We start from the raw sequence: 9973 nt of genomic DNA, 5'->3' as shown, positions 1-9973 counted from the left end.
AATGTTCCAACCGACCAAAGTAAACATCGTGTCATTTTGTCTGACCGCGACGTCGGTATTGCATATATAACGCCTTTTAATTAACTCTTGCTGCACATTTATATAGTGGGTAAATTTGAATATAATTATTATTATATTAAAATATTTAATATAATTCTATTTACAATAAGTTATGTTACGTTTGCTTTGCTTTGCTTTTGTGAGGATGTTTACACAGACATCTTTTTTGCGATTTGAGAATTCATAGGTTTAATTACGAATTTCTATGACTACTATGCATTTAATTTTTAAGAATATAATTTATTTTTTCTAATTTGGAAACTTTACTGAAATCTCCTTTTACACGCCAAAAATACGTTAGCAAGTTACAAGTAACTCTCTAACTACGTATTAACTAGAGTTAGCTAACATGTAACATACCCATCGCCCAAGCCAACTATCGATTGTTTATTTCTACCTAGTAAAGCGTATTGATTAATTAGAACGCCTAAAAGCGATCACCAACGATAACTTCAGAAGTTTAGGCTGCGCCATTTTGGCTAGGCAAAATTGTCTCGGACACAACATAACGCATCACCGCAAAAACTTGTCTGAGAATTCTGCTATTTAATTGTTGAAATGTAGCAAAGTACGGCCGATGCCTTTCTCGTGTAAATAGCCTTAGTGGCTCACTGCAAGGGTACCTTTGGTCACATACATAACACTTAAGTATATATTTAACAAAAAAACAGTCAGCAGAATTTTTATTCGTAATAATAAACAGCTATTTATTTGTAATTTCAGGCGAACTTTTGGAAGTTGGTTCCAATGAAAATAGTCGAAGTTTCTTTAAAATGATGGATCCCGTGCGTCTTCACATCTTCACAGCAGTGTGTTTATTCTAGCTAAAATGAGGTCTTTGATAGAAGAAAGGCGATTTTTTTTAGACCGTATATTATCTTCAGATGAACAGATTAGATAAACTTCTCATCTATTTAGAACCCTAAAACTTCAATCTCGTAATTTTTAACAATCCATTATTTCTGTTTTTATTTTTCTATTAATTTGTGCATCGAAGGATAAAGTAATGAGCTTTCTATCGTGACCGCCATTCGCTCGATCGAGTTCACCTCCGTCCTCCATCTTTACGTCGATATCAATCGACCTTTAATATAAATGAAAACAACAGTCCGCATATTTATTTGCGGCATTTTCTTTGGGAGCTGTTAGCTGATCCTCTCTACCGAACTATAATTCGCTGGCTCGATCGTGCGATAGCGAAGCTTTGGGGCTACCGTAAAAATAGGCCTGCCCCAAACGATGATAAGCTATCCAGATCTATTCGCCAATACTATTGCAGAGGCGCGCGCAGTTTTTCGAACGGCCATGTTAGAGGGCCTGTTTGTGAAAAAAACTGCTCAATTCAGAAATCAAGTCCTACCATTTGCCTTCGTAGAAACCTTAGAACTTAGATTTATGCTAATAATGAGCGTTGATGTTCTAGTATCTAAAATTCATTAACTGGCAATTGAGATTTTACTGATTGGTCTGACATAAGCTTCCCGTTTAAGTCGAACGATTTAATTGCTTGTATATACGCAGTACACAAACAAGTGCAACACCGTCCGTGTCAAGATTTTGTGGGATTGTGGGACAATAGTATATATTAACTATAATAACTTTGCGCTTATTCTACTGGGCTGTATAATAGGAGGGAGAACTAAAGACAGGGTGGAAGTTTACTTACCTATTTTTGATATCATATCATAACAAAGTTATGATAAGCGGTCATAAAAGATTACTGGAAATACTAGTTAGACTTCCAATTCCTGCTACCTGTTTTCTAAAATACTATTTGCTATACAATATGCAAATTCAAATCTGTCCGCATTTTGAATATAGAAGGCTGGTAAAATAAATATAGTGGCCTTTATAGTGAAGAGGTAGAGACAGAGCTAGCATTTGATCAGTCAAAGAAATAAACAAAGGCATTATTAAGACAGCCTAAGACGACGTACCTTGACGCTCTATACTACGCTGACGGCGAATGCCACCCATATATGGTACTGGAGTCAATGGAGCTAGCTACATAGAAATTCGCTTATCGCGCAAAAACTACTTCCTCACAAATGCGGTAGTCGAGATGTAAATTTCCAGTCGTTCTAGCTCAGTAAACTCAGTAGGTCTACATGCACAACACGAAAAGCACTAGGCTGCAGAGGGAAGATCAAGGCTGGTTTTTTGCTATCGTATTTTCATCGAATTCATGTTTCAGGTATCGTGAAGAAAACGAGCCACTCGGTCCTGTGTGTAATAAGTACTGACCCTTTTCCCCCAAAACACCGCAATCGTTCAGCAGTTCGATACAAAACAGTATAATATTAGCACGCACAAATGGGTTTACGTGTTTTAGATGTTGGCGGACGGTTTGATTCAGAATTCCTCTACGCTGTGTGTCCTGTCTTCCATTGAAATATTCGATAAATCAGCGCCATTGTGGATCTTATCGCATTAAGAAAATGCTACTTTCAATGTTGCTATTTTCACTTATAGTTTTCGGCAAACGCCGAGGTAATTGTGCGGACGTATATTCGTAAGATAAGTCTCGATGAACTTCTCGGAAATACGTTAAACAAAGGATTTTATGTCCTTGTAAGGGCAATGCGTTGATGCAAAAATCACATAGCTTGTCAAAAAGCAACCTACTGACGTATGGAGGGATGCAACAATGGCAAGCATTGAAAGTCCATAGCCTGGTAGCCTCCATGTTTCATGCTAGGGTTCTATGAGGCGAAGACGAAACTGATAAGCGAGTACGGTATTAACGGTATAAATGACCCAGATATATATATGGTCCAACTTATAAAATCAGTGCTGGACACACACACTTTTGGAATAATCGGTAATTTCCTAGAGTTCGATCATAGTCTGTGAGTCGGCAAGTGGACAGCCGCGCATTTGGTTTTATTGAAGATATCCGTCAGTTATTAGCATGATTACCAGACCGGTGTGTCTAAGTGGGGAAGACTTTTCTACTACACTTATGGAAGACTATATTGACCCGTGTAGAAATTATTTAGCTGTATATTTGTGTTTGTTTATAGCAAATCGTAGTATAATGTTAACGTAACAAATAATCTAGTACTTAAGTGGACTACACAGTATCGTAAGATACCGGAAAAACAATGCGACGCTGGGTACAAGGTAGGATTTGGAGGTTCAGCGTTCAGCCGTAACCCACTGTTCGATATCAGAGCTTATGAGGTAGTGAGCGCGAGTCGTGTGGCTGCAGCCTGTCTTTTCAGCCAATCCTCGAGTTGCTTGCCGGCCTTCTTTTTTCAAGAGGGCCGCTCGTCCGTAATGGAGGCGTTCGCTAGTTCCCAGTTGCCGTTTTCAAGCTTGCCAGACCACTACTGAACAGTCTTTCTAGCATTAGTATCGTTACCATACACGGGGCCAATATCCTAAGCTGATTCAACAGCGTTCCAATTTCGACAACATGCATCGTACTGCAAAAGAGGGAACATCTACTTTCAAGGAGTTCTTACGAGTTGAAATTGCACTAACAACACAATGCTATCACAGCACGGTCGTACAGAAAAGAAAGCACATTCTATTAAACAGTTTACTATCAAGTGAGAGGGTGCGAAAAAAGAAATCTTCGAAAAAACCCGCGCAAATTTTTTCTACAACAAACGTCAGGCAACTGAGATTCGTGCAATAAAGAAACGGGTGCCGCAAGATGTTTTTCGGCGGAAAATGATCTCACTAATACTTTTGTTAATTGTGTTATTAAGGTTTGCTGTATAAATACAAACAATCAAGTACAAATTATTTCAAAGCGTTAAAGTAGCAATATTGGGCTTATGTTAGCAAAATGATGAAATCGAACTGTCTAAATCTGAACGAGTTATCTTCTACATTGTTTGTTCCATAAATACTGTAGTGGCCTGAATAAGGACTTGGTTTTGAACTAGATTAGTAGTTTCATATATTCATACGCTCTTAAAATGCCAACTATATTGGATACCGAGGTGGATCCAAGACCTTTAGCGCGTGCAGTAAGCCTAAAAGAAGTGTAGTTTCTTAAAAACGACACTAATTTGTCAATTCCGCAAGCCACAGTTGAAGTGAATTTAATTACGGAACAAGTTCTACCGTTATTCGGACCTGAAATAGACGGATATAGGTGTAACATATATAAAAACGTTTGTGAGAGTGGTTGGAAGCGAGTTTCAGCGACAGCGTCCAAATGGTTCCAGCTAAACAAACAACTGTCTGCATCGTCAAATACATTGTGCAGCTGTTTTTACCGTGTCATTGTTACATTTGCTATAAACCGTCGGTGGCTATTTCGAACGGCTTCGCATAGACCTGTCTTCAACCACTTTCGTCAAAGTGTTCCCTGCATGAAAGGTCTCTCGTAGTAATTGTATTACTGGTTATGTGACCTATAATCCTTATTGTTCGATGGAATTTCGAAAGGCGAGACTACGGTATTTTATCTTTTTATTGAAAGTCAGCTGGATTAGAATGAAGGGTTTATCTTACTGTCACAGTGCAGATCCGCCAAAAGCTAACTGTGCCTTATAGAAGTCAATCAATTTAACTCGTGAGGCGAACGCTATCTGTTTTCCTTCGAGTGTTTGTATCGCGAGTTCCCCCGAGGTGTCTTACCAGGTCATTGGCTACGTCTAAGGGGCTCAGAAGACACGTAGGTAAAAGGAAATCTTGTCGTGTTTAAAACGAAGAGGTAACTGGAAGAAATAGTTCCACCGGTCTGAGAGGACAATGTGCACAGCAACTAGTTCTTCATTCCGATAGCTTGCACCGAGTGTAAATCAGTAATCACATTACACGGCGCTGGTTTAATAACAAAAAAACCGCTAAAACATCACTTCTAGTTTGATATCAGTTATTCGTATGCTTGTATGTAAACTCTGATATTGGGAAGTTATATATATATATGGTTCCATATATACTCTGATATGTGGCAGCTGGCGGCAGATGGTCATATGTTTAGCGACGCAGAACAGTTCAATGCAGGACGGTACCATTGACAAACAGAACTTCAATCGACTACTCAAGATTCGTCGAGCTTTACCAATGTATTATGAACGATATTAGATAACCAGTGGCAATTCAACATACATTTGACATGTTTCAAGTCGGCTAATAACTATATAGACATTGGTTCGTTTGAAACTACAGTTGTGTAGAAATGACCGTTTCTATAGGGTTCGTTTACGAACCTCATTTACACTGTTACATGTTTAAATGAATAAATGGAGCATTAAGGAAGCTGGTAGTTTTAATCTACTTTAATTTTTAATTTAATATTCTATCTTAATAATCGTGAAATTCGCGCCTTTTTCAATCAGTATGAGAGCTACAATGTGAAAATCATACCGTCTAACTGATGGCTTTCAAATTTAGGAACAGACGATGATACCCAAAGGGTATTTTTTTTTACCATATACTGTAACGCTACATACGAAAGCGGCATCGATCGATTTCGTTTGGCCTAGTCCGTTATTTGTCATGGTGCTTCCTTCATTCCGCGTATATGCAGGGTGTAGGAAGAGAGCATTTTTAATTCTAAGTCCTACCGTATTATACAACCGTACTTTGCGAGATCCGAAGCGGCAAGCTAGACTCAGCTACAATTATAGAACGTATGTTGAAGTCCCGGCGATGTTTTATCTGTAAAAAATATTCATATGTGCAATTGTGACAGCTTTCCACGTTCGGATCGCTCTCACCTATAGGCAGTCCAAGCCTTAGATAAGGCTCATTTAAGAAGACCTTATAGAATTCTGTGTTTTTACAATAAGTCAATAGAAAATTGCTACAAGTACGGCGATTAGGATCTCACTCCGGTGCTGCGGATACCCTACTGACGCCCACTTGGTCTAAACTCAATACGGTACGTACCGCAGCAGACATAAACATGTACGTTTAGGCATACTATGTTCCGCGCGTACCCTTCTTGTAAAGCACGACATCCGTCAGTAGAGTAGTGCGGTTGAAGTGTGAGTGGGTACGGCCAAATCATGATCGATACTCCGATTGTGTAGGTGAACCGAAATGAAGCTTGAGTAAAACCCTTCCTGAGGGTTGAACTACTGTTTCTAAATAATAATAATAATAATAATAAACTGAACTGTTTATTGTTAATCTGTACACAAAATGAGATATCCACAGATGAATAGCTTGTTAGAAATATATCGGAGCCTTTGGACAGTAAACGTTAGCTGAGTTTCCTCGGTCTATTAGATACGTTAATACAATAATATATATATGTGTGTGTCCATATATACATATATGTATACATATATATATTAACGTAACTAGTTCTCAAAATTCGAAATAAAGTTGCGTTTTTGTGCAAGGGTCCCAAGCGCTCTGAAGATGACAGCTTTCGTTATCGTAGGCGTTACTAGCGAAAAAAGAAGCCAAATAATCCTATTTCTTATAACGACAATGTTGAAACTAGCTCAAATCAAATTGATCTTCGTTGAACTCGGACAAGTCAAGTGAACTTCGAGTCTGTAGGTCAGAAGTTCCGTTTTTAAATTTAACCGACCACTTTTGAGCCGTATTCTCGGCTAACGAAGATTCATTGCACAAGTCGCATCTACCCCGAATTACTTAGACAGCATTTTAACCCCGACGGAAAGAGAATCGTCCATGTTATAGATTTGGCCAAGACGTCTCAAGGTAAAACTCCGTCAGACGACTGCAGCTGTGCTATCATTTTTGTGTACGATCCTAAATAAACTATTTAATTGATTGTTCTTAAAAATATCACCACCATACAGTACAATATTTTCTTTCTTCGTTAGATTGCCGTTATAGCATCACTATTCAAATATGTTTGTATGTTTTAATCTTCTCTGATTTTCGATCTTTCATCGTAGCTACGCCCAATCGGTTTGATTTGGTTCTCGGCCGTTTCTTCTAAGCCGGCTTCCTCTGTGCTGATGCAGCTGGATGTATAGGCGATACCTGCTTTCCGGACGCCACAGGCACTGCGTTTTCCCAAGGGCAGCCTTCGATCCGCCAGCTTCTTTTGGCTCAGACCGTGGTCGCCATACGTCTGCTGCGGATTTTTCGAGCGTTGCGCCATGATTCAGAGGTCGCGTTACGCTTAAGTCTGAGACGTAAAGGCGTGGATCGCATTGAAGCATAGGGTGCGGGAACGTTATCTCATGGCGCTGGCTTGGGTCGAGTGTTTCGATTAACCGGCGACCGCCATGTTTGTTGCCATGGTTGTCTACGCTCTACGAGTGTCCAAAATGATGACATCAGTGTTCTGCGTGCCTTAAGTGGAGCAGACCTCTGGCGGCTGATGAGTCTTACGATATTTGTTTTGTGCTTTATGGATTCTCAACCACAACCGAGCTGACGTTGCCGTTTGCTAAACCGCTGTAGTTTCTAGGGGGCGTACTGTTATTTCCGTCTGCATTTCACATGTACTTGGTTTGTCTAGATGTGATAGTTCTGCGATGATGTGCTATCACTGAAACAGGCATGTGTTATACACAGAGCAATTAGGAATTATTCATTTGTTACTTTTGGCGAACAGAGGAGAAATCACGATGCAACATGTTCTATGTGTGACTATATCGTTTCTTACATATGGCTTCTGTGACTTACTTTTGACTTGCTGTTCTGTGTTTATGGTAACGATATGGCTGACGTGCGTCCACAAACCATCCTGTTGGCAAGAAGCCATCCATCTGCTGTTCAGTTCATTATTCTGATAGTACTATATTCAGTCAGATGCTCTGTGTTAAACTATTCACTAGGCAATGTCGATGGCACTTTCAACTTTCTTATTATATTAACGATGCTGAGGTGCATTCACAGTGTGTGTGACGAGCCCGCTCGAGCAAAGATCTTTTGCCGTATATCTTGGGTCAGAGATTGTCTTCGATCCTCTATATCTTCCGAAATGAACACTTGCCTCCTTCACCATCGATACTTTGCAAAGTTCCGATTGAAAATAATCACGATACTTATATAAAATGACTAGCTGCGTCCTTCGATGCGAAAACGTCTGTGCGTATAATTCGCCACGACCGCTATAAGATGAACCTATTCAAATAGGATTCAGCTTGTTGTCCTACTCCGTAACTTTGGCAGGCTGTGCGGCAAGTCAATCAGCGGGTCAAATCATCGCTAACTATGCCAGATGGCGACATGCCATTGTATGCCAGATGCGATTTTCGTGCACGACGCTTTGGCAGAATCACTATTACTGAACCTCGACAGGCCACGTCATCGTTAAAGATTAGTCCATCGCGTATATCTCGGTGAATTGGAACTTTCATGCAGACATTTTTTTCCTGCTTGGCCAATTGTGCTGCACAGCGTTTCGACCCTATTAGGCTCTATGCTTTTTTCCTTTCACCTGTTCCAGCAGCGAGTCTGAAATCTTATTGTGTTCACATTGTTCGGTATTACCTATTTCCTCCTTTAACCACCTATAGGGAGTGTTAAGTCAACAGAGCAGCAGTGAGACCTATCTTTCCAGGTACGTATATCACCATTATATTATACATTATAAAGTCCGTCAAGGTCGTTTCGGGCAACAGTTGGAAGGTTTCGAAAGTAAGTTTTGCAATGGCTCGTAATCCGTGCGGTACGTTATATTTTTCACTGCATAGACGTGTCGTTCAGCATGGACGTGGAATACCATTATTTGTATATCGCTTTGTTTAGTGGGCATGGGTTTAAAATAATTATTAACCTAGGTCTAGGTCAATGAACAGTGATGATATTCGACGCCCACTGATGGTCCAGCTCTTTCGGCTTCTTGACTCGATTGGGGACATTTCGCACAAAAGCAATGGGTAAGGCCCGTGCGGATTATTGGGCTACCCTGGTGTTTACCTTGACGTTGATTTTGAGTTGGTGTGGCAACTGGCCGTAATTCTGAAGAACTTAATGAGAGTTTCCAGGCGGTTCTTGTTTTGCTCAACCACGTTTACGTTTTTAACTTCTCGCGATCCTCGCAATAACAACTCCATTTCAAGGCACGCATTCGCCAAGAGCAACATTTTTGTTTTTTTCACTGAAATTTGGTCGCCTTCATGACTTCTCTTATTCCGTGTCCGGTACTGTGATCAGTTCTATCGTGATTATTCGTGAGTGGTCATACATTTTAAACAGTGATCGATCCTTCTAATTCAATTGAAGGGTATTGTTGGGGCACGGGAGGCGTCAAAAGGTGTGTCCCATGACGTTTCTTGTGTCAACGAATGCCAAAATAACCATCTTCTGTTTACTTCCGGTGTGTAGCATGACGTAGAGCTTTGGTTTTGGCTTCTTGTTGATCATTTCAACATAGAAAGTCTGTCGGACTCAAATCCATCACAGTCTGAATTTTAATTTCATAATAACCTGACATTATACTTCTCTTTTGACATGCGCATAGGCCAAGATGATCCTGTTTTTTGCATTTACTGCATGTTTGACCCATGGCTGGGCATCTCTGCGAGACGTGTGAACGCCTACGATTTCGATGTGGGTTGTTCCTTGCGGCTTGTTTCATACTTCTCGGCTCTTTGTGCGGTGTCTTCCTCTGTCCTGTCGTACTGCAACATGATCATCTACCTGGTCCTCGGCGCGGCTTAGTCTTTATCAGCTGCGTTTGATTACCGATAATGCACGCACGTTTTCCTTATATATTTCCAGTGTGTGTTAATACTACCTAGTACTACTGTTAATGTCCTTGTCGTCCTCTTTACAAAAAAATGTCGCTCTGGCCATCGCTAAACCCGGTCCTAAGGTCAGTTTATCCCCGGGGCATCACTTTTTCACAGTCCTTATCTGTGAACCTCTTTGACTGCTGCATTATCTGAACTCTTACCGTTTCTGCATCTCTTTGGCCCGCTTTTTGGAATGCATATCTTTAAAATGTTATATTCCTGTGGCATTTGTATCTTTTGAAGGGTGCGTCTATCGGTGTATTTAATGAAGCGCGGGC

General features: G+C 40.3%; 1 long non-coding RNA gene across 1 annotated transcript; it reads right to left on the bottom strand.

Annotated features, from left to right (window-relative positions):
- Window positions 1-5272: 5272 nt before the first annotated feature.
- Window positions 5273-8040, bottom strand: LOC111260747 (uncharacterized). Its single transcript, XR_002680529.2, has 2 exons — window positions 7639-8040; window positions 5273-7501 (listed from the first exon to the last, which is right to left on the bottom strand). It is a non-coding gene; the product is annotated as an uncharacterized LOC111260747 (long non-coding RNA).
- Between the last annotated feature and the right edge of the window lie 1933 nt (window positions 8041-9973).

The sequence above is a fragment of the Varroa jacobsoni genome, unplaced genomic scaffold (assembly GCF_002532875.2).
Source record: "Varroa jacobsoni isolate VJ856 unplaced genomic scaffold, vjacob_1.0 scaffold_49, whole genome shotgun sequence".
NCBI lineage: Eukaryota > Metazoa > Arthropoda > Arachnida > Mesostigmata > Varroidae > Varroa > Varroa jacobsoni.
Note: the sequence above shows the minus strand (reverse complement) of the source record. Positions and strands in the feature narration are given on the sequence as shown.